This window comes from Triticum urartu, chromosome 2A (assembly GCF_056163025.1).
Source record: "Triticum urartu cultivar PI428250 chromosome 2A, HENAU_Tu73, whole genome shotgun sequence".
NCBI classification, from domain to species: Eukaryota; Viridiplantae; Streptophyta; class Magnoliopsida; order Poales; family Poaceae; genus Triticum; species Triticum urartu.
The window spans coordinates 51,035,037-51,055,345 of NC_141874.1; the positions used below are offsets into that span (position 1 = coordinate 51,035,037).

The 20,309-nt window shown below is 48.1% G+C and overlaps 3 pseudogenes; all 3 read left to right on the forward strand.

Annotated features, from left to right (window-relative positions):
• Positions 1 to 1,594: 1,594 nt before the first annotated feature.
• LOC125534895 (alcohol acyltransferase 9 pseudogene) lies at positions 1,595 to 3,208 on the forward strand (annotated as a pseudogene).
• Positions 3,209 to 7,368: 4,160 nt separating this feature from the next.
• Positions 7,369 to 8,060, forward strand: LOC147983623 (NAC domain-containing protein 83-like; annotated as a pseudogene).
• An 8,642-nt stretch (positions 8,061 to 16,702) lies between these two features.
• LOC147983624 (alcohol acyltransferase 9 pseudogene) lies at positions 16,703 to 18,316 on the forward strand (annotated as a pseudogene).
• The last annotated feature ends 1,993 nt before the right edge of the window (positions 18,317 to 20,309 follow it).

Consider the following 20,309-nt stretch of genomic DNA (forward strand, 5'->3'; position numbering starts at 1 on the left):
ATGTCTAACATCCAACTTGTGAATATCATGTAATCAAAATATTAATGTTTGGCATCCATCAAACCCTAGCTGCTAATTGAATAATAAACCTAGTCTCCTTTTACCCACTCGGCCACGCTTACCTGCTGCCTCCCATGTCCTCTCCAGCATGGCCATGTAGGCGAAGACTCATTTCTCGGTGTAAATTGTGGAAAACCACCACATTGATGCCAAATTTTGTAGAAAATACTGTTTTACGAATTTATGACAAATATCATAGATTCTCAGCCTAATCTTTTGTAAAATAAACACTGGTCGGATTTTCTTTATTTAGAAGTCAGTCCCTGTAATTTTACAAGGACACCCTTCGATCAAACAACAAAAAGAAATCAACTCCTCCATGGATTGGCTGGCAAAGCAGCCGCGTAGAGCAGCAGAACAACAAACATCACAACATCACGCCGACCAAGGGTGATGGGTCCCATCGCCGGGAACGGGAGTAGAGGGCATGGCCGCAGCACAAGGGCATCCTCAAGCTGCAGGCGAGCCTGCTGCCACGGACGCCGAGGAAGGGCGCCTAGGCTGGTCCCAAGGCTCGACACTGCAGCTCTGCAGCAGTGGATGCGAAGCCCCTACCAAACTTGGCGGCGAGGAGGGCGTTGGCGGCCTGCAACTCCAACAGGGTGAGGAGGGCGCAGGCGGCCTGCATCTCCGATGGGTCGCCACACCTGGCGACCGCATAGACAAGCCCCGTTGCCGCAGTGCTGCAGTGCCGCGCCTCAGGACCAGCACTATGTTAATCTATATCAATACCAATTTATGAACATACCAGATGCAACTAATCTTGACCATCAAACCAGCTCAATCTAATTACCCAGACTGCCCGACGAGTGCTCGACATGTCTAGCGTGCAACTAATATCATACCAAATATCAATATCAACACTAATCACATAATTAACACGCATAATATCCTACATCATATTTACATGCAATTAATATAGTGCCTAATATCAACGTGCATTGCACCTACACATTTATTAGTTTGAAGAAACACAGTAAAACCGCTTGTAGCGTGAAAACCGACAACATGATGCGGGACGGGACGAAGCAGAACTGGGCCGGCAAAGACAAGAACTAGTATGTGGTTTGTATGAGAACACTACTATTAGTATTCTTTGCTAGGAGCGAAGAATGGAAATTCAATGATACTAATGCTTAGAATATGATGGCAAATATTATTACGTACAAGAATCAATTGTGTGTAATATTGTATTACACTCCCTCCTATACATATTAATTGTTGCTGATTTATTTTGCTGATTTACTTAAAAAAGGTCTTGATGCCTCGGTGAACTTTGTACTAAATCGGCGACAATTAATATGGATAAGAGGATGTAGTTTATTTTGCTTCTTTATTTTTTCAGCACGTTGTTTTGTGTGCAACCGGAAAGAAAAAGATAGCGCGCGCACACACACATCCAAACACTTCGAATAGCCAGAGGATATATATTCATTGGTCAACATATCTATCAGATTTCGAGGATCACCGGATATTGATAGATCACAAAACCAAGTGAGTGACATCAATGTGGCCATCTCCACCAGCTGTTTGATCTGCATTTCTGGCCTACAAAGGCCAGCAGCCGAAGTCGATGACACAGATCGACAGCAGAGCAGCAACACATGGACATCGCTGCTGACTGCGAGCACCGCATGGAGCCGGTGCTGGTGACCCCGAGCCAGCCGACGCCGGCGCACACCCTCTGCCTCTCCAACCTTGACGACCAGTGCCTCCTCCGCTTCTCCGTCGAGTACCTCTTCGTGTTCGCCGGTCACGTCGACGTCGACGCCCTCAGGACGGCGCTGTCCAGGGTCCTCGTCGACTACTACCCGCTCGCCGGCAGGCTCGGGCCCGGGGACGACGGCAAGCATGTCGTCGATTGCAACGCGGAGGGGGCGCTTTTCGGGGAGGGGTTCCTGCCGGGGCTCACTGCCGACGAGTTCCTCCAGGGGTCCGCCATTGCTAAGCCTCACGAATCTTGGAGGAAGCTGCTCCGCGGAGCCGAGCCGCAGAGCTTCCTTGGTGTGCCCCCTCTTGTCGTCCAAGTGACTCGCCTCGGCTGCGGCGGCACCGTCCTTTGCGCGGCCATCAGCCACTGCCTCTGCGACGGCATCGGCGCCGCGCAGTTCCTCCATGCGTGGGCGCGCGCCGCCAGGTTCGAAGCCGCCGATCACCACGTCGCGCCCTTCCATGACCGCTGGGTCCTGAGGCCACGCTGCCCTCCGTGCATCGCGTTCGAGCATCAGGAATACGCCATGAACTCCTTCCCCAGTGGCGATGAACGGGCGGCAACGTCCAGCCTCTTCACCGGACCGCTGGCGCCGGTGTCTCTGACCTTCACGGGGGCACACGTCCAGCGCCTCAAGGACCGGTGCGCGCCGTGGCTCGAGGAATGCACGTCCTTCGAGGCGCTCGCAGCTCACGTCTGGCGCGCCTGGGTGCGGTCCCTCGGTCCTCCGAGCGACCTCCGCGTGAAACTCCTCTTCACCGTCGACATCCGCCGTCGGGTGAAGCCGGGCCTCCCCGAAGGGTACTACGGCAACGGCTTCGTGCTTGCATGCGCCGAGTCGACGGCTGGGCAGTTGGCGGCGCCGTCCGGCGAGCACCACGCGGCGAGGCTGGTGCGGGCGGCCAAGGAGATGATTGATGATGACTACGTGCGCTCCACGGTTGACCTCCTCGAGCTGCGACGGGACGCCATGCCAGACCGCTCGGCGAGCCTGGTGATCTCGGCGTGGACGCGGATGGGGCTGGAGGACCTGGACATCGGGGCCGGGCGGCCGTTGCACGTGGGCCCACTGACCAGCGAGACGTACTGCTTGTTCCTCCCGGTGGTGGACGATCCCCGTGGCGTGACTGCGCTGGTGTCGGTCCCGGAGGCGGCCGCCGAGAGGTTGGAGGACCGGTGCCTTCATGGGTTGGATGACGTGGAAAACGAAGAGCAGTAATGGTTGGTTGAAGCTAGAGTTCAAGGAAATACATATTTGGTTTTGCCTACTAAACCTTAACCTTTCTTGCGGTTTGGCCTTTGAAGAGCCAATTTCATTTCTAAAGGTGAAGGTATGTACGGTTCAGTGGCAATATCCACTAAATGACTTTTGAGAAAGGTGTTACAGCTCCATGATAGCACTAGACCCTCATGATATATGCGTCATCACCTCGCAGTTTACTGAGAATAAATATATATTTTAAATAATCATATCTCTTAAACCGTAACTCTCATTTTAACATGTTATATATGTAATTTGATTACAAAAATGTGTAGAATTTGAATACGATGTTCTTTTACATGTTAAATATTTTTAAAATGCTATATTGGGTGCTACCTGTGTCCTTTAAGTTCATCTCCTTAGCTCTTCTTGAGACTTTGCCCCTGCTGGGTGGCTTCCTTTGTAATAATGCTACTTTCGCTAGTTAGCTCGTTTGCTGTTTTCTGCTTTTTGAACTGCTCTTTTAAGAGCTGTTATATCAGACTTGGGGTGGTTTTTGGTTTCGTTCCAAGCAATGGAACCGGGGAGGTGCTCTCTGTTCTTCTAAAAATATTGGGTGCAATGTTAATCAATGGTGCACAATCTGTCTTTATTTCGTATCGTGATCTGTATTGCAACATGTAAAATTAAATGTTAATATTTGAAAAGTCTTATAATCCTTGGCCATGCTGTACTTGCATCAGGTTCTCTTTTGTGTACATGTTTCATGATATAAAACCCCTACATATGTATGTTTTCTTGGCGAAATTCACGCGGGTACTTACCAAGGGACTACACATTTTTTTAATGAATACACCAACAATTTTTATAGGATGTACATACACTTATAAAAACCATGAATATCAGAAGTACATGAAGGTTTATTTTGAAAACATCCAAACAATTCGTGTATTAGTCATGAATGTTAACAGTGGAACCGATAAGTACAATCTTAATTTATGTTCCATCGGTTGCATGTGATGGCTATACATATAGGCTTTCTTGAATAGACTTAATTTATAAACACGACTTCCTCGGTGTCGAACAACACCACAATGATGATGCCTGAGTGTGTTCATAGGTGCACGCCATCAATATGACGAGTCAGAATCAAAATTGGGCCGAAATGGTAGCGGCTCAGGTCAAAAACATATACTGTACAGTTGCAATGCATGGACATTGTGTCATCAGGGATAAATCGCTATATTATCCTTGATTGTAGTCTGATAAAGGTGAAGTTAATGTGCATATGCTCATTGTCTATAATTTTTGACTAAAAAAGGTTTGCTTGTTTGCCATTGTTTTATCAAATTTTACTCAATACTCATTAAAATTATTCATGTGCACCGTTTCCAGTACCATACCAACATGATAAACGTAATTTCTTCATTAACCTATTGAGTACTACAACATAGCAGATACAGAATTTGGCATTGTACTGAAGACAAAACAAATGCTAGCCATATCACTTGTTGGCACTTGGCAATACCCATGATCGGCGTGCCATGCCTGGCTTTCATGTTTAGAGTGCACTTCCGTTTTTGTTGTTATTTAATGAAGAAGATATTTTAGGTAAGTATGTTTCATGCTTTGTGATAAGTTATAATATTAGTCAAATGACTTGCCCAAAAAGGAAAATATGAACACACTCTTTGACTTCTCCAAATAACAGTAAATTGGAATATGTATCCATCCTTTACTAGAAGGATTTGACAAGCTCCATGTCTATGACATACCATCACCACCTACCGAGAGCACACCAGTTGTGACATCCTCTCAGTGCACGCTTTGAACCACCATCTTTTTAGGTTTTGAGATAGCTCAACACATAGCCAAGTGGTACATTAAACCACCATCTTGGGAATATGGCTTGCCTATGTTTCCACATCTTAATCCAGTATATTAAATTATTATTATTTGTAGCATTTGGATTATTTTTTCAAATAGCTTTCTTATATGTTGCCAAGAATAACGAGCACGGAAAAGTGTGGCTTCATGTTCTCGTGTCTATTCAGATTCCATCAAATAGCAAATTTCCTTCTCCGACATGGCAAATCCTAAGCATGGCAATTATCACCATTTTCTTTTTCTAGGCTAGCAATTTTCCACGCTACAATCATGGCCAACCCACCAAAATGCATGGCAAGTACATTGTTGAAGTATGAAAATTTTCTGACAATTTCTTTTATACAACATGACAGTTTTTACTTTAGAACATGGTAAATCTTCACAACAGCACGGTATCTTTATTTGTTCTCACATGGCAATTCTGAAACGTTCGCCGGGAGTGGTTATTTTGAGCGAATGAAATTGTTCGTTCGTTCCTCCTTGCTAGGGGCAGCGGCTTTTCGCTCGGGGGCGGGGGGGGGGGGGGGGGGGGGGGCTCCAGATCTGGCGTTTAACATATATTGCAGTCCAAAAACTATGGACCAGGCCAGAACCGTGTGCATGTCGGTGGATGCAACCATGGTCCGCGTGCAGTCGCCCAAAAGGAGCCAGATTCGCATCCAGATCACCGGAGATGAGTGAGAACCACATCCAGGATGTTGGATCCATGCTGAGGTCACTGAAGAGGAGCAGGGACCCGTTTCCAGGATTCCAAGTTCGGGTGGGGTCATCGGAGACTAGATGGATCCGATCGGAGGTCGGCGGGGATGAGCAAGATCCTTGTCCAGTCCATCGAGACTGCGTCAGAGTTGTTTGGAGTGCATTCCATTTGCCAACCACTTCTGTTGGAGGAAAGTTTCATCTCCTTCCTCTTGCTTTCGCACGGAACATCTCCTCTTCCTGCCAATGGCATAGACGGCCAGACACCCATGGCATGGGAAGCAAGCCAATTAATGGCGGCTACCCCGTGTCCAGTTGCCCGTTATGTTTTTATACTGCCCCCGCCTTTTGCCGAAATGTTGTCGCGCCGTCCACGGTAACGAAAAGGCTTTTCCACCCCGTCTAACTATTGGATTGATGCTGCAAAAAGGCAAAATATATGAAGGCAACAAAGGTGACTCTGAATCTGTGCATCGCCTCGGCAGCCTCCATATTATTATGCAATGCGCTTTCTACATGTGATGGAATTTGACAATATGCTCTCTCAAAGAATTGCTCTAAGGCCCTGCGAGGACTAGAGCGAACTACATGAGGACATGAGACACGCCCCACCCACATAAGGTGGCTGATCGCTCGGTGTTACCAACGAGGGGTCCTAATTAGCGCCTTAAGCGCCTAAAGATTCCGCTACTACAGCCCTTTAGTTAGTGACCGCTGACGTAAACATCGGTCACCCTAATCATGCTTAGACTTAACCAGACTCAATACATTAATCACCGGCAAGCCTGATTGCAACAATACTAATTTTAATTAACCCAACATATGTTTGGATTACTCCAATAACCCTTGCGTACTACATTTGTGCGAAAAGCGAGGGATTCATGTTTAAGCCGCCAAGTGAACATTTGGATGTTTTTCGGGCAAGGATCTTCCAAAGACGCTTCCAGCAATCGTTCTTAGCACTGTCCAGATTGCCAGGGTTCGGATCACTTCCCCCACACCACCATTCATCATGTTTTGCTCGAGCTGACGCTGGAGTTTGTATGCACTTTTGACGGAGTGGACACCCTTGGTATCGTACTGCCATGCAATGAAATCTTGGACCCCCTCTCATAGCGGTATGTGGAGAATATATTTGATGTCATCCGCCCAGAAGGTGTCTCTCACCAGTTGCTCGTCCCACTGTCCGGTAGTTGGATCAATGAGGTCACAAACTCGCTCCAGGAGATTTTGCCCTTTGGGGGTCAAGACTCGTCGTGACCAGGGCCGAGGTATCCACGGATCAGACCAAATCTTTACTTGAGTACCATCGCCAATCCTCCAAATGTACCCTTCCCGGAAAAGGTGTAGCTCGTGAAGTAGACTGCGCCAGGAGTAGGATATACCGTCCCTAGGAGCAGCATCTAGAATCTAGCCATTCGGAAAATACCGAGCCTGCAATACCTTAGCACAGAGAGAGTTCGGGTGTTGGATGAGTCTCCATATTTGCCTGGATAGCATAGCTATATTAAAATCATGCATGTCACGGAACCCTAGTAAGCGTTTTCCGGCCGATCCAATGGGTGGTATGTTCCTTGTCTTGTTGGCTCCGCCAGTAATTTCCATCCGGATCCGAGTTCCAACGTGATCGACCAAATACGTATGGCAGTCTGTTCTATCTGCTCACCGGGTGGCCGGGGATAATAAATATCAGACGTATGTACCTACGTACCTTCCGATCACGCACCGCACCAAACGTACCTGTCGTCTCAAGTCCCGAACCATCCAAACCCTAGCAACATTAATCCTAGCTACCTATTCCAGGCACACCATGGTAGAGCTGGCCGACGTGCTGGGCCTCATGCGGGGCTACAAGCTGCAGCCTCACGACGACGAGGCGGTGGAATACTACCTGCTCCGTCGACTCCTTGGCCAGGAGCTCCCGCTGGAGGGCATCATCCTCGAGGACGATCCGTTGAGCGCGCCGCCATGGGAGCTCTTGAACAGACACGGGCGGGAGGACGATGCTTTCTTCTTTGCCCACGGGCAAACCATAGACGACAAGGGGAGTCGGAACAAGCGGACCTGCGCGGGCGGCGGGTGCTGGGAAGGGCAGAAGGTCATCGTGGATGACAAGCAGCTCATCGTCCCCGACAGCGGCATGGAGATCACCTGGAAGAAGTACCACCTCAAGTCCTCAACTTCCACAATGACGGCGAGAAGGGCAGCACGAGGTGGGTGATGCACGAGTACTCGGTCACAGGCCCGCCCGATCTGGCCTCGTCGTCGGTCAGGCTGTATCACATTCTGTTCAGTGGCCATGGCAAGAAGCGCAAGAGGGAGCCCGATGATTACGGCCGCGACGACGACAGTGGAGAGCGCGCGGCCACCCGACAAGCGATTCCCGAGGAGCACATGTCGGCGTCGCAATCGTACTCATCTCTTTTCGCTCAAGATCAGGATCGCTACGGCGGTGCGGCGATTGACGGGAATCAATGGCCACCGGTGACGTCCTCACATTAAAACTACGTGCGCGTGAACGCGACGACAGAAGATCAACATCTGCTGGGTTCTTCCCAAGACTTGGGCTACTCCTGGTTCTTGCCAGGCAGAGACCTCGGAGAAGGGCCGGCCGCATCGACATTAGATCAAGAGATTCAAGACGCCCCAGCTGTCATGTTGCGCGAGTTCTCCGGTGGAGATGGTGGTTGACGGTGTCCTGGACTAGGGGGTACTCACCATGTCGTCTCCCGATCTATTAGATTGGGCCGAGGCCCCCCATGGCCGTATACTCATGGGCCAGTTCGGACAGCTGCCGCATACAAGGAAGATTCACAAAGACTTGGCGATCAAGACAAGGACTTCTCCCCACCGGCGTATTCGGCTAGGACTCTTATTAACCTAGGCCTCTGGTGCATTATATAAACCAGGGCCAGGCTAGTCGATAGAACATAGACAACAACAATCATACCATAGGCTAGCTTCTAGGATTTAGCCTCTTCGATCTCGTGGTAGATCTACTCTTGTACTACCCATATCATCAATATTAATTAAGCAGGACGTAGGGTTTTACCTCCATCGAGAGGGCCCGAACCTGGGTAAAACTTCTTGTCCCTTGCCTCCTGTTACCATCCGGCCTAGACGCACAGTTCGGAACCCCCTACCCGAGATCCGCCGGTTTTGACACCGACATTGGTGCTTTTATTAAGAGTTCCGCTGTGTGATCGACAAAAGGATCGATGGCTCGCCTGCAGATCAACTGCGACTTCGGCGTCTCCGTCACCAGTTCGACTGGTCACCTTGGTTCGACCAAGAATTGCGCCCCGTGTTCGGATCACCATGTTCGGACCAGGGCCTTCATCAAACATCAACTCCGATCTCTATCAAGATCACGGAGGAATCATCTATGGAGCTCGGGGGCTCAACGTCAACATTGCCCTCAAGCGACCGTGCTGTTTTTTTTGGACAACGAACTCGTATCTGCCGCCGCCACCTCCTCGAGTATCGCTTTGACGATCGCTTTGGTGGAATTGTGCGGAATTGAGTCTATACAACCCTGGAAAATTTCGTCGAGTTCCGATGGAGGAATCTCTGGCAATCCACGATATACCGGAGCCCTGTCAAATCTGGATGGGAATTTGGATGAGTTTAGGGCGTGGTGTCCAGCTTCTAGCTCGAACGTCCTGTGGAAGATCCAACCGTTGATCGCTGCGGAATTCCTATATCTACCACCTCTCAAAATTTCAGCTCGATCCGACCGTCCAAACTCCGGGAACCTTCCGATTAGTGCATCACTTTTCGGATCTATTTTCTGCGCGAAAACGAATCCGACCCGAGTTCATCTTTTTTATGAACGGGATTTCGGACATCCCTTTTGAAGGAAGTTTTGTATGAGTCCGGCAATATTACTCCACGGATGCCGACCTGCGCTAGACACGTCGTCACTTTAGCCAAGTTCAACTTCTTCGGATCATCATCTCGGCAAGCCGAACAAGAGTCCGACATCGCGAAGGATAAATCATCATCAACATCGCCGCCCCACGGATTACACGGAGTGGGCATACCGGCATCGCCGCATGGTCGCTTCATCAAGCCGGCATCGACCACGTCACGACCTGCATCGACAGGGCCGCACTATTGCTTCTTCAAGCTGGTGTCCATCACGCCGACCTACTTCGACTCATCGGCTGACGTCGAGGCTTCGACATCTCAGCTGGACCGGGGGCTTCGCCATCTCTTTATCAACCTACTCCGGACACTTCGGCGTCACTAGCCGACCAGCTCCGTCACGTTAGCTGGGCCGAGGGCTTTGCCTCGACGAATCAACCTTTACCAGCATTGCCATGCCGTCGTTTTATCGCCCATCAGGCAATGGGTGTGCGGAGCGAGTCTCAATTTTGGGAATCACCTTCCTTCGGATTGCTACAACAAATAAACCAGGTGCTATTAATCCCAATATTTTTTGCTTGTTTGGGTTCATTTTTCCCAAGGAATTATTACTCTGATTTGTCCATGATATTTACACAGGTTTATCAAATGGTGACCGCATTAACGACGGTCGCGTGTTGGTTCGATCAGTTTCCGTACATAGTCCGGCGAACGCCGCATCCGGAGCTCGGACCGACCTGTGAATTCAGGCTTTGCCACGCCTTCACTACATCGCGCCGACGCCCTGCATCGACATTGACTTCGGCGCCAGGCCATATTTCTTCTATACCTCACTTTGCATAAATTATTTATTATGCAACATTTTTTTTAATTATCATTATTACTATTATCTCCGGTTTGCACTATTTTTTGTGCACAGAAAAATGATCCGGGGACTTCGGCGTCACTCTGCCGGTCTGCATTGACCGTGCTATGTCACCACTTCGGCGTGTCGAGCTCTCCGCTCTGCCACCTCGGGACCAGCTTGGGGGATGGAACCTTGCCCCGCATCAAGCTCGGACCGCGTTATCAATACCAAACACATTAATCAGCTAAGTCGCTTTCATGCTCAAAGCTTTAATTTCTAACTTCTGTTCGATTCGACCAAGCATTATACTTTTTTGGAAAAAAGTTGCTTGTAAAAAATTTCCTTTTCCAAACTTTGTTTGTGACGCATAAATTCAAATACCCAATTCATTTGGGGGCTTCCTTCATGAAGCTTTTTCACTTGCATATGATTATACTTGTACGGCTTCGTTCCTTGTCCGTGTATTACGCCACAATATGCACCATATTGACTTAAGCGATTTGCAAGTTGGGTTGCCTCGCTCCTGTGTTTACCCCTACGTTCCCGATTGTTCGGCTAGGGAGTAAAGGGAGCACCTATGCGATTGTTATGATCGGGTCGCCCGAGCCGGACCTCAGACTGGGTGAAGCCGAAAGCTAGCGCTCTTATAGTTTTCAATGATGGTCGGCACACAACGGAACTCATGAGTACAAAAAATCTATTGCACAAGTCTCATAATAACAATGAGCACCGAAGAAAGGTATCGGTGGGGGTACTATTTTCTTTGAAGATGCTTCTTACACTTCACGGTAATATAGCATAATTTCCCTGAACGCGCTTTGTCTGTTACAGCCTTATGGCCTGATTACCTGGTTATTGGAAACACCGTCGATATTCTCGACCGATGGAGTATATAACACTTTTCGGTCCTTGACCGAAGAGGGAGAAGCTGACGGTCGGTTAAGACGCGTTTAAAGTTCGATTGAACATAGATATGATATAAGTACTTCGGTACATGCAATCATTCTTCTACCCAAGTCACTTGGGGGCTCTTAAGTTTATTTGAGCCGTTTTATAATAAGTGTTCTTCTTCTTAGTCGTTGCAAAGTTTTATTATTATTATTTATCTCTCCTTTTTTCGACAGGGATGTGCGGTCACTAGCCGGGGAGCCTAATTTCTCTCTCAAAGCCGCTAGAGTTTAGTTTGCTAAACTGGCCCGATGAGAAGTACTCCGCCCTCGGGATAGGAGGTCGAAGCCGTAGGCTGACCCGCTCGATGTCTTGAGATAGGATGTATTATGTTAAAGCACGACAGAAGCACTTTTTTTCTAAGGCCAATTTTCAGATTGGCACCGAACACTTGATCTTGTTCGGACATCAAGTTTTTACTGACGTTTTTTTGGTTTTCCAAGCTTGTGGCACTTTTTAAACTATTTGTGTGTTTTCAGCACAAGTCTCGCAGTGCAACGCCGGACACCTTTAGAGATTCGGCAAAAACATTCTCGGATATTGCTATATATGCATCGGTTTCGAATTGTGTCTTTGGTCAATAGTTGGGTTGCCCGGCTCCTGCGCTTGCCTCCTACGTTCCGCTTTATTCGGCTAGGTGTGCAAAGGGAGAACCACTGCGATTGTGCTTCCAGCTCACATGGTTAAGCACCTTAGTGGAGAAAGCCGAAAACTGACTGTCACAATAAGGGTAAACTGGTCAGCGATCCGATGACGGTGTTAAATGACGGGCCATTCATAACAATGGACGAAGTGTTTACGGCTTGACCTCGACTGTCGCCGAACACTATTGGGGGCTATTAACTGGCCTCCCAAACTAAATCCTCGATATTTTGCTCTTACATTTGAGCTGAGGTTTCATGATCATGCTTAGCGTGACAACCCAAAGAAAGGAACCGATAGCGGGACTATTTTCTTTGGAAGACAATTCTTATGTTAAACAGTAATATAACATATCTCTCTGCATACCTTTGTTCATAAAATCGTATGGCCATATTGCCTTGTTTGTCGTAAATCTTTGCCCTCATAAAGGCTTTATAAAGTAGGATAAACACTCCTCGGCTACTAGCCCAGGAGGTGGAAGCCGATGGTCGGTCAACAAAGTTTTGTACAATGCGGATCCAAGCATTAATGATGTAAAGTACTTGGATACATAGAGTCATTACACATAATTTATGATTTTACTATGGATATCGATCCTTAATTCGGCCACCCGTGCCCGCATTAAGACTCGGGGGCTACTGGGCTTCGGCCTTATTATTTACAAATATTAAAGGGGAACATCGATCCCCTGATCTGGTGTTGCCACCCGACCAGTGTCTCAGGGGCTACTGCATTACCTGTTCAATGCAGAAAATTTTAAGTGCAATACAGTTGCCGAGGAGATTTTGATCCTCAGGTTGGTCGGCCGCACCCAACCTGAGTCTCGAGGACTAAGCACGCCGCTTTTTGTGTCCCGAAGTATTCTGCCGAGCTAGGACTTGATCCTCAGGCCGATTTTGTAAATCAACCTGAGTCTCAGCGGCTACTGGGATCAGCGGTTTTACGTCATCCTTCAGGTGCATCTCGGGTTTTAGACCGATACACACCTTGAGGGCTATTGGCCATATATCTTAGCAGAGAATAAATTGCAATAATAAAAAATATTGACAAAAAATCGGCCCACAGTCGGGGTGGTGCACCACCTCGGAAGCAGTCCGGCATAAAGCTCGGGCGCTAGTGGCTGGCTCCATAGAGGGCATTTTCGGCATTAAGCTCGGCTAAACTCCTTCAACTCTTTTGAACCAAGGTGATATGACACCTCGGATATAGTCCGGCGTTGGAGCTGGGAAACTGTCCGGCGTTGGAGCTCGGATATAGTCCGGCGTTGGAGCTTGGACATAGTACGGCGTTGGAGCTCGGATACATTCCGGCGTTGGAGCTCGGAAGCGGTCCAGCATTGGTGCTCGGCTGCAAAAGATACCTCGAATGCAGTCCGGCGTTAGAGCTCGGACGCAAGAGGACACTGCCTCCCGGGAACAACTTCAAACCCGAGGTGTGGCATAAAAATAACAAGGCATTGATAAAGGCCGGAAACTTAAAGGGGCTCCTCGGATACCCGACGTGTAAACTCACCGAATGCATTTCGGCGATCCTCAAGATCGAAGATAAAGAAGATTTGTTGAACCAGTTTTCAAGACCGACGACCGAAGATGAAGAACAGTTCGGAAGAATCGAGGAGCGTCCCTAACTTGAAGACCGGTTCAGGGGGCTACTGACGGTGTCCTGGACTAGGGGGTACTCACCACGTCGTCTCTCGATCTATTAGATTGGGCCGAGGCCCCCCATGGCAGTATACTCATGGGCCAGTTCGGACAGCTGCTGCATACAAGGAAGATTCCACAAAGACTTGGCGATCAAGACAAGGACTTCTCCCCACCGGCGTATTCGGCTAGGACTCTTATTAACCTAGGCCTCTGGTGCATTATATAAACCAGGGTCAGGCTAGTCGATAGAACATACACAACAACAATCATACTATAGGCTAGCTTCTAGGGTTTAGCCTCTTCAATCTCGTGGTAGACCTATTCTTATACTACCCATATCATAAATATTAATCAAGCAGGACGTAGGGTTTTACCTCCATCGAGAGGGCCTAAACCTGGGTAAAACTTCGTGTCCCTTGCCTCCTGTTACCATCCGGCCTAGACGCACAGTTCGAGACCCCCTACCCGAGATCCGCCGGTTTTGACACCGACAGTGATGTTGCGCCGGTGGCTGGAACGCTACCGTCCTCCGTCGCAATGGACGACGAGTCCTTAGATATCAAGCTGCCAGAGAACATCAACTTCGACGAGTTCTTTGCCTTTGACGAGGTGTGCGGTTTGGAGGGCCACATCGACGGTCAGTTCGGCGGCGCCGGCATGCATAAGCAATTGTCCGGGATGCAGCCCAGGCCGAATCCTTACTATATGAGTTGCTAATAACTAAAGTTAGCATACATGCGCAATTGTCCAGGACACACGCGGTAGCATGATTTGCTGATCGGCACCGTGTGCATATATCACTTTGTAGTGTATCCAGATTAGATGACCCTTGTTTGTAATGCTATGCAGAAGGCCGGATCTGATGTGACAGCTTGTAATAATTGATGAATTTGATTATAGATTTTTTCAACCAGTATCTGGTTTGAACTTAATTACTAATGACAAGTTGAAATTAATCTCTTCAACCAAGCAAAATTTTCGGTTACATACTTCCATCGATATTCTATCTTTTAGTTTAGGGATTGGCCAGGGGTAAGTTGACAGAATATTTGATTTGGGTCAGTCGCTCTATTTTCAGCTGTCAGATTCAAAATGAACGGCTAGATTGATCTCTTCAACATCCAGCCTGATCTACTGTTCATCTTCTTCCCTGTAACCGTCGTCCTCCGCCACCCGCGGCAGGCGGCGCTCTCACGCCAGCCCGGCCGTCGCCCACCGTCGTGCTTCTGCCGTCCCCGGCCATCCCTCTAGCCCCCCCCCCCCCCACCACCACCACTACCGCCCCCACCCGAAACCCTAAGATAGATACTAGGGTAGCCTGCCCGGCGACCTTCTTCTTCCCCTCCGGCAAGTTTCTTCGTCCCCGCGATTGTTTCTTCCTTCAACCAAAATCGATTGACCAGAAATTTGAAAGCCAGGCGATTGACATGTGACTATTGTGTTTAGTTTATCTTGCGATTGTGCATCTGTGTCAAGTACCAGAAAGATCAAGTATTGATTTGCACCGTGCATGTTCACGAGCAAGTATTGCTCACACCTTACAATCTAGTTAAGCTCTCGGATGGATTACTCAACTAGCTTGAAAAAAAATATATGAATATGCATGTCTAACATCCAACTTGTGAATATCATGTAATCAAAATATTAATGTTTGGCATCCATCAAACCCTAGCTGCTAATTGAATAATAAACCTAGTCTCCTTTTACCCACTCGGCCACGCTTACCTGCTGCCTCCCATGTCCTCTCCAGCATGGCCATGTAGGCGAAGACTCATTTCTCGGTGTAAATTGTGGAAAACCACCACATTGATGCCAAATTTTGTAGAAAATACTGTTTTACGAATTTATGACAAATATCATAGATTCTCAGCCTAATCTTTTGTAAAATAAACACTGGTCGGATTTTCTTTATTTAGAAGTCAGTCCCTGTAATTTTACAAGGACACCCTTCGATCAAACAACAAAAAGAAATCAACTCCTCCATGGATTGGCTGGCAAAGCAGCCGCGTAGAGCAGCAGAACAACAAACATCACAACATCACGCCGACCAAGGGTGATGGGTCCCATCGCCGGGAACGGGAGTAGAGGGCATGGCCGCAGCACAAGGGCATCCTCAAGCTGCAGGCGAGCCTGCTGCCACGGACGCCGAGGAAGGGCGCCTAGGCTGGTCCCAAGGCTCGACACTGCAGCTCTGCAGCAGTGGATGCGAAGCCCCTACCAAACTTGGCGGCGAGGAGGGCGTTGGCGGCCTGCAACTCCAACAGGGTGAGGAGGGCGCAGGCGGCCTGCATCTCCGATGGGTCGCCACACCTGGCGACCGCATAGACAAGCCCCGTTGCCGCAGTGCTGCAGTGCCGCGCCTCAGGACCAGCACTATGTTAATCTATATCAATACCAATTTATGAACATACCAGATGCAACTAATCTTGACCATCAAACTAGCTCAATCTAATTACCCAGACTGCCCGACGAGTGCTCGACATGTCTAGCGTGCAACTAATATCATACCAAATATCAATATCAACACTAATCACATAATTAACACGCATAATATCCTACATCATATTTACATGCAATTAATATAGTGCCTAATATCAACGTGCATTGCACCTACACATTTATTAGTTTGAAGAAACACAGTAAAACCGCTTGTAGCGTGAAAACCGACAACATGATGCGGGACGGGACGAAGCAGAACTGGGCCGGCAAAGACAAGAACTAGTATGTGGTTTGTATGAGAACACTACTATTAGTATTCTTTGCTAGGAGCGAAGAATGGAAATTCAATGATACTAATGCTTAGAATATGATGGCAAATATTATTACGTACAAGAATCAATTGTGTGTAATATTGTATTACACTCCCTCCTATACATATTAATTGTTGCTGATTTATTTTGCTGATTTACTTAAAAAAGGTCTTGATGCCTCGGTGAACTTTGTACTAAATCGGCGACAATTAATATGGATAAGAGGATGTAGTTTATTTTGCTTCTTTATTTTTTCAGCACGTTGTTTTGTGTGCAACCGGAAAGAAAAAGATAGCGCGCGCACACACACATCCAAACACTTCGAATAGCCAGAGGATATATATTCATTGGTCAACATATCTATCAGATTTCGAGGATCACCGGATATTGATAGATCACAAAACCAAGTGAGTGACATCAATGTGGCCATCTCCACCAGCTGTTTGATCTGCATTTCTGGCCTACAAAGGCCAGCAGCCGAAGTCGATGACACAGATCGACAGCAGAGCAGCAACACATGGACATCGCTGCTGACTGCGAGCACCGCATGGAGCCGGTGCTGGTGACCCCGAGCCAGCCGACGCCGGCGCACACCCTCTGCCTCTCCAACCTTGACGACCAGTGCCTCCTCCGCTTCTCCGTCGAGTACCTCTTCGTGTTCGCCGGTCACGTCGACGTCGACGCCCTCAGGACGGCGCTGTCCAGGGTCCTCGTCGACTACTACCCGCTCGCCGGCAGGCTCGGGCCCGGGGACGACGGCAAGCATGTCGTCGATTGCAACGCGGAGGGGGCGCTTTTCGGGGAGGGGTTCCTGCCGGGGCTCACTGCCGACGAGTTCCTCCAGGGGTCCGCCATTGCTAAGCCTCACGAATCTTGGAGGAAGCTGCTCCGCGGAGCCGAGCCGCAGAGCTTCCTTGGTGTGCCCCCTCTTGTCGTCCAAGTGACTCGCCTCGGCTGCGGCGGCACCGTCCTTTGCGCGGCCATCAGCCACTGCCTCTGCGACGGCATCGGCGCCGCGCAGTTCCTCCATGCGTGGGCGCGCGCCGCCAGGTTCGAAGCCGCCGATCACCACGTCGCGCCCTTCCATGACCGCTGGGTCCTGAGGCCACGCTGCCCTCCGTGCATCGCGTTCGAGCATCAGGAATACGCCATGAACTCCTTCCCCAGTGGCGATGAACGGGCGGCAACGTCCAGCCTCTTCACCGGACCGCTGGCGCCGGTGTCTCTGACCTTCACGGGGGCACACGTCCAGCGCCTCAAGGACCGGTGCGCGCCGTGGCTCGAGGAATGCACGTCCTTCGAGGCGCTCGCAGCTCACGTCTGGCGCGCCTGGGTGCGGTCCCTCGGTCCTCCGAGCGACCTCCGCGTGAAACTCCTCTTCACCGTCGACATCCGCCGTCGGGTGAAGCCGGGCCTCCCCGAAGGGTACTACGGCAACGGCTTCGTGCTTGCATGCGCCGAGTCGACGGCTGGGCAGTTGGCGGCGCCGTCCGGCGAGCACCACGCGGCGAGGCTGGTGCGGGCGGCCAAGGAGATGATTGATGATGACTACGTGCGCTCCACGGTTGACCTCCTCGAGCTGCGACGGGACGCCATGCCAGACCGCTCGGCGAGCCTGGTGATCTCGGCGTGGACGCGGATGGGGCTGGAGGACCTGGACATCGGGGCCGGGCGGCCGTTGCACGTGGGCCCACTGACCAGCGAGACGTACTGCTTGTTCCTCCCGGTGGTGGACGATCCCCGTGGCGTGACTGCGCTGGTGTCGGTCCCGGAGGCGGCCGCCGAGAGGTTGGAGGACCGGTGCCTTCATGGGTTGGATGACGTGGAAAACGAAGAGCAGTAATGGTTGGTTGAAGCTAGAGTTCAAGGAAATACATATTTGGTTTTGCCTACTAAACCTTAACCTTTCTTGCGGTTTGGCCTTTGAAGAGCCAATTTCATTTCTAAAGGTGAAGGTATGTACGGTTCAGTGGCAATATCCACTAAATGACTTTTGAGAAAGGTGTTACAGCTCCATGATAGCACTAGACCCTCATGATATATGCGTCATCACCTCGCAGTTTACTGAGAATAAATATATATTTTAAATAATCATATCTCTTAAACCGTAACTCTCATTTTAACATGTTATATATGTAATTTGATTACAAAAATGTGTAGAATTTGAATACGATGTTCTTTTACATGTTAAATATTTTTAAAATGCTATATTGGGTGCTACCTGTGTCCTTTAAGTTCATCTCCTTAGCTCTTCTTGAGACTTTGCCCCTGCTGGGTGGCTTCCTTTGTAATAATGCTACTTTCGCTAGTTAGCTCGTTTGCTGTTTTCTGCTTTTTGAACTGCTCTTTTAAGAGCTGTTATATCAGACTTGGGGTGGTTTTTGGTTTCGTTCCAAGCAATGGAACCGGGGAGGTGCTCTCTGTTCTTCTAAAAATATTGGGTGCAATGTTAATCAATGGTGCACAATCTGTCTTTATTTCGTATCGTGATCTGTATTGCAACATGTAAAATTAAATGTTAATATTTGAAAAGTCTTATAATCCTTGGCCATGCTGTACTTGCATCAGGTTCTCTTTTGTGTACATGTTTCATGATATAAAACCCCTACATATGTATGTTTTCTTGGCGAAATTCACGCGGGTACTTACCAAGGGACTACACATTTTTTTAATGAATACACCAACAATTTTTATAGGATGTACATACACTTATAAAAACCATGAATATCAGAAGTACATGAAGGTTTATTTTGAAAACATCCAAACAATTCGTGTATTAGTCATGAATGTTAACAGTGGAACCGATAAGTACAATCTTAATTTATGTTCCATCGGTTGCATGTGATGGCTATACATATAGGCTTTCTTGAATAGACTTAATTTATAAACACGACTTCCTCGGTGTCGAACAACACCACAATGATGATGCCTGAGTGTGTTCATAGGTGCACGCCATCAATATGACGAGTCAGAATCAAAATTGGGCCGAAATGGTAGCGGCTCAGGTCAAAAACATATACTGTACAGTTGCAATGCATGGACATTGTGTCATCAGGGATAAATCGCTATATTATCCTTGATTGTAGTCTGATAAAGGTGAAGTTAATGTGCATATGCTCATTGTCTATAATTTTTGACTAAAAAAGGTTTGCTTGTTTGCCATTGTTTTATCAAATTTTACTCAATACTCATTAAAATTATTCATGTGCACCGTTTCCAGTACCATACCAACATGATAAACGTAATTTCTTCATTAACCTATTGAGTACTACAACATAGCAGATACAGAATTTGGCATTGTACTGAAGACAAAACAAATGCTAGCCATATCACTTGTTGGCACTTGGCAATACCCATGATCGGCGTGCCATGCCTGGCTTTCATGTTTAGAGTGCACTTCCGTTTTTGTTGTTATTTAATGAAGAAGATATTTTAGGTAAGTATGTTTCATGCTTTGTGATAAGTTATAATATTAGTCAAATGACTTGCCCAAAAAGGAAAATATGAACACACTCTTTGACTTCTCCAAATAACAGTAAATTGGAATATGTATCCATCCTTTACTAGAAGGATTTGACAAGCTCCATGTCTATGACATACCATCACCACCTACCGAGAGCACACCAGTTGTGACATCCTCTCAGTGCACGCTTTGAACCACCATCTTTTTAGGTTTTGAGATAGCTCAACACATAGCCAAGTGGTACATTAAACCACCATCTTGGGAATATGGCTTGCCTATGTTTCCACATCTTAATCCAGTATATTAAATTATTATTATTTGTAGCATTTGGATTATTTTTTCAAATAGCTTTCTTATATGTTGCCAAGAATAACGAGCACGGAAAAGTGTGGCTTCATGTTCTCGTGTCTATTCAGATTCCATCAAATAGCAAATTTCCTTCTCCGACATGGCAAATCCTAAGCATGGCAATTATCACCATTTTCTTTTTCTAGGCTAGCAATTTTCCACGCTACAATCATGGCCAACCCACCAAAATGCATGGCAAGTACATTGTTGAAGTATGAAAATTTTCTGACAATTTCTTTTATA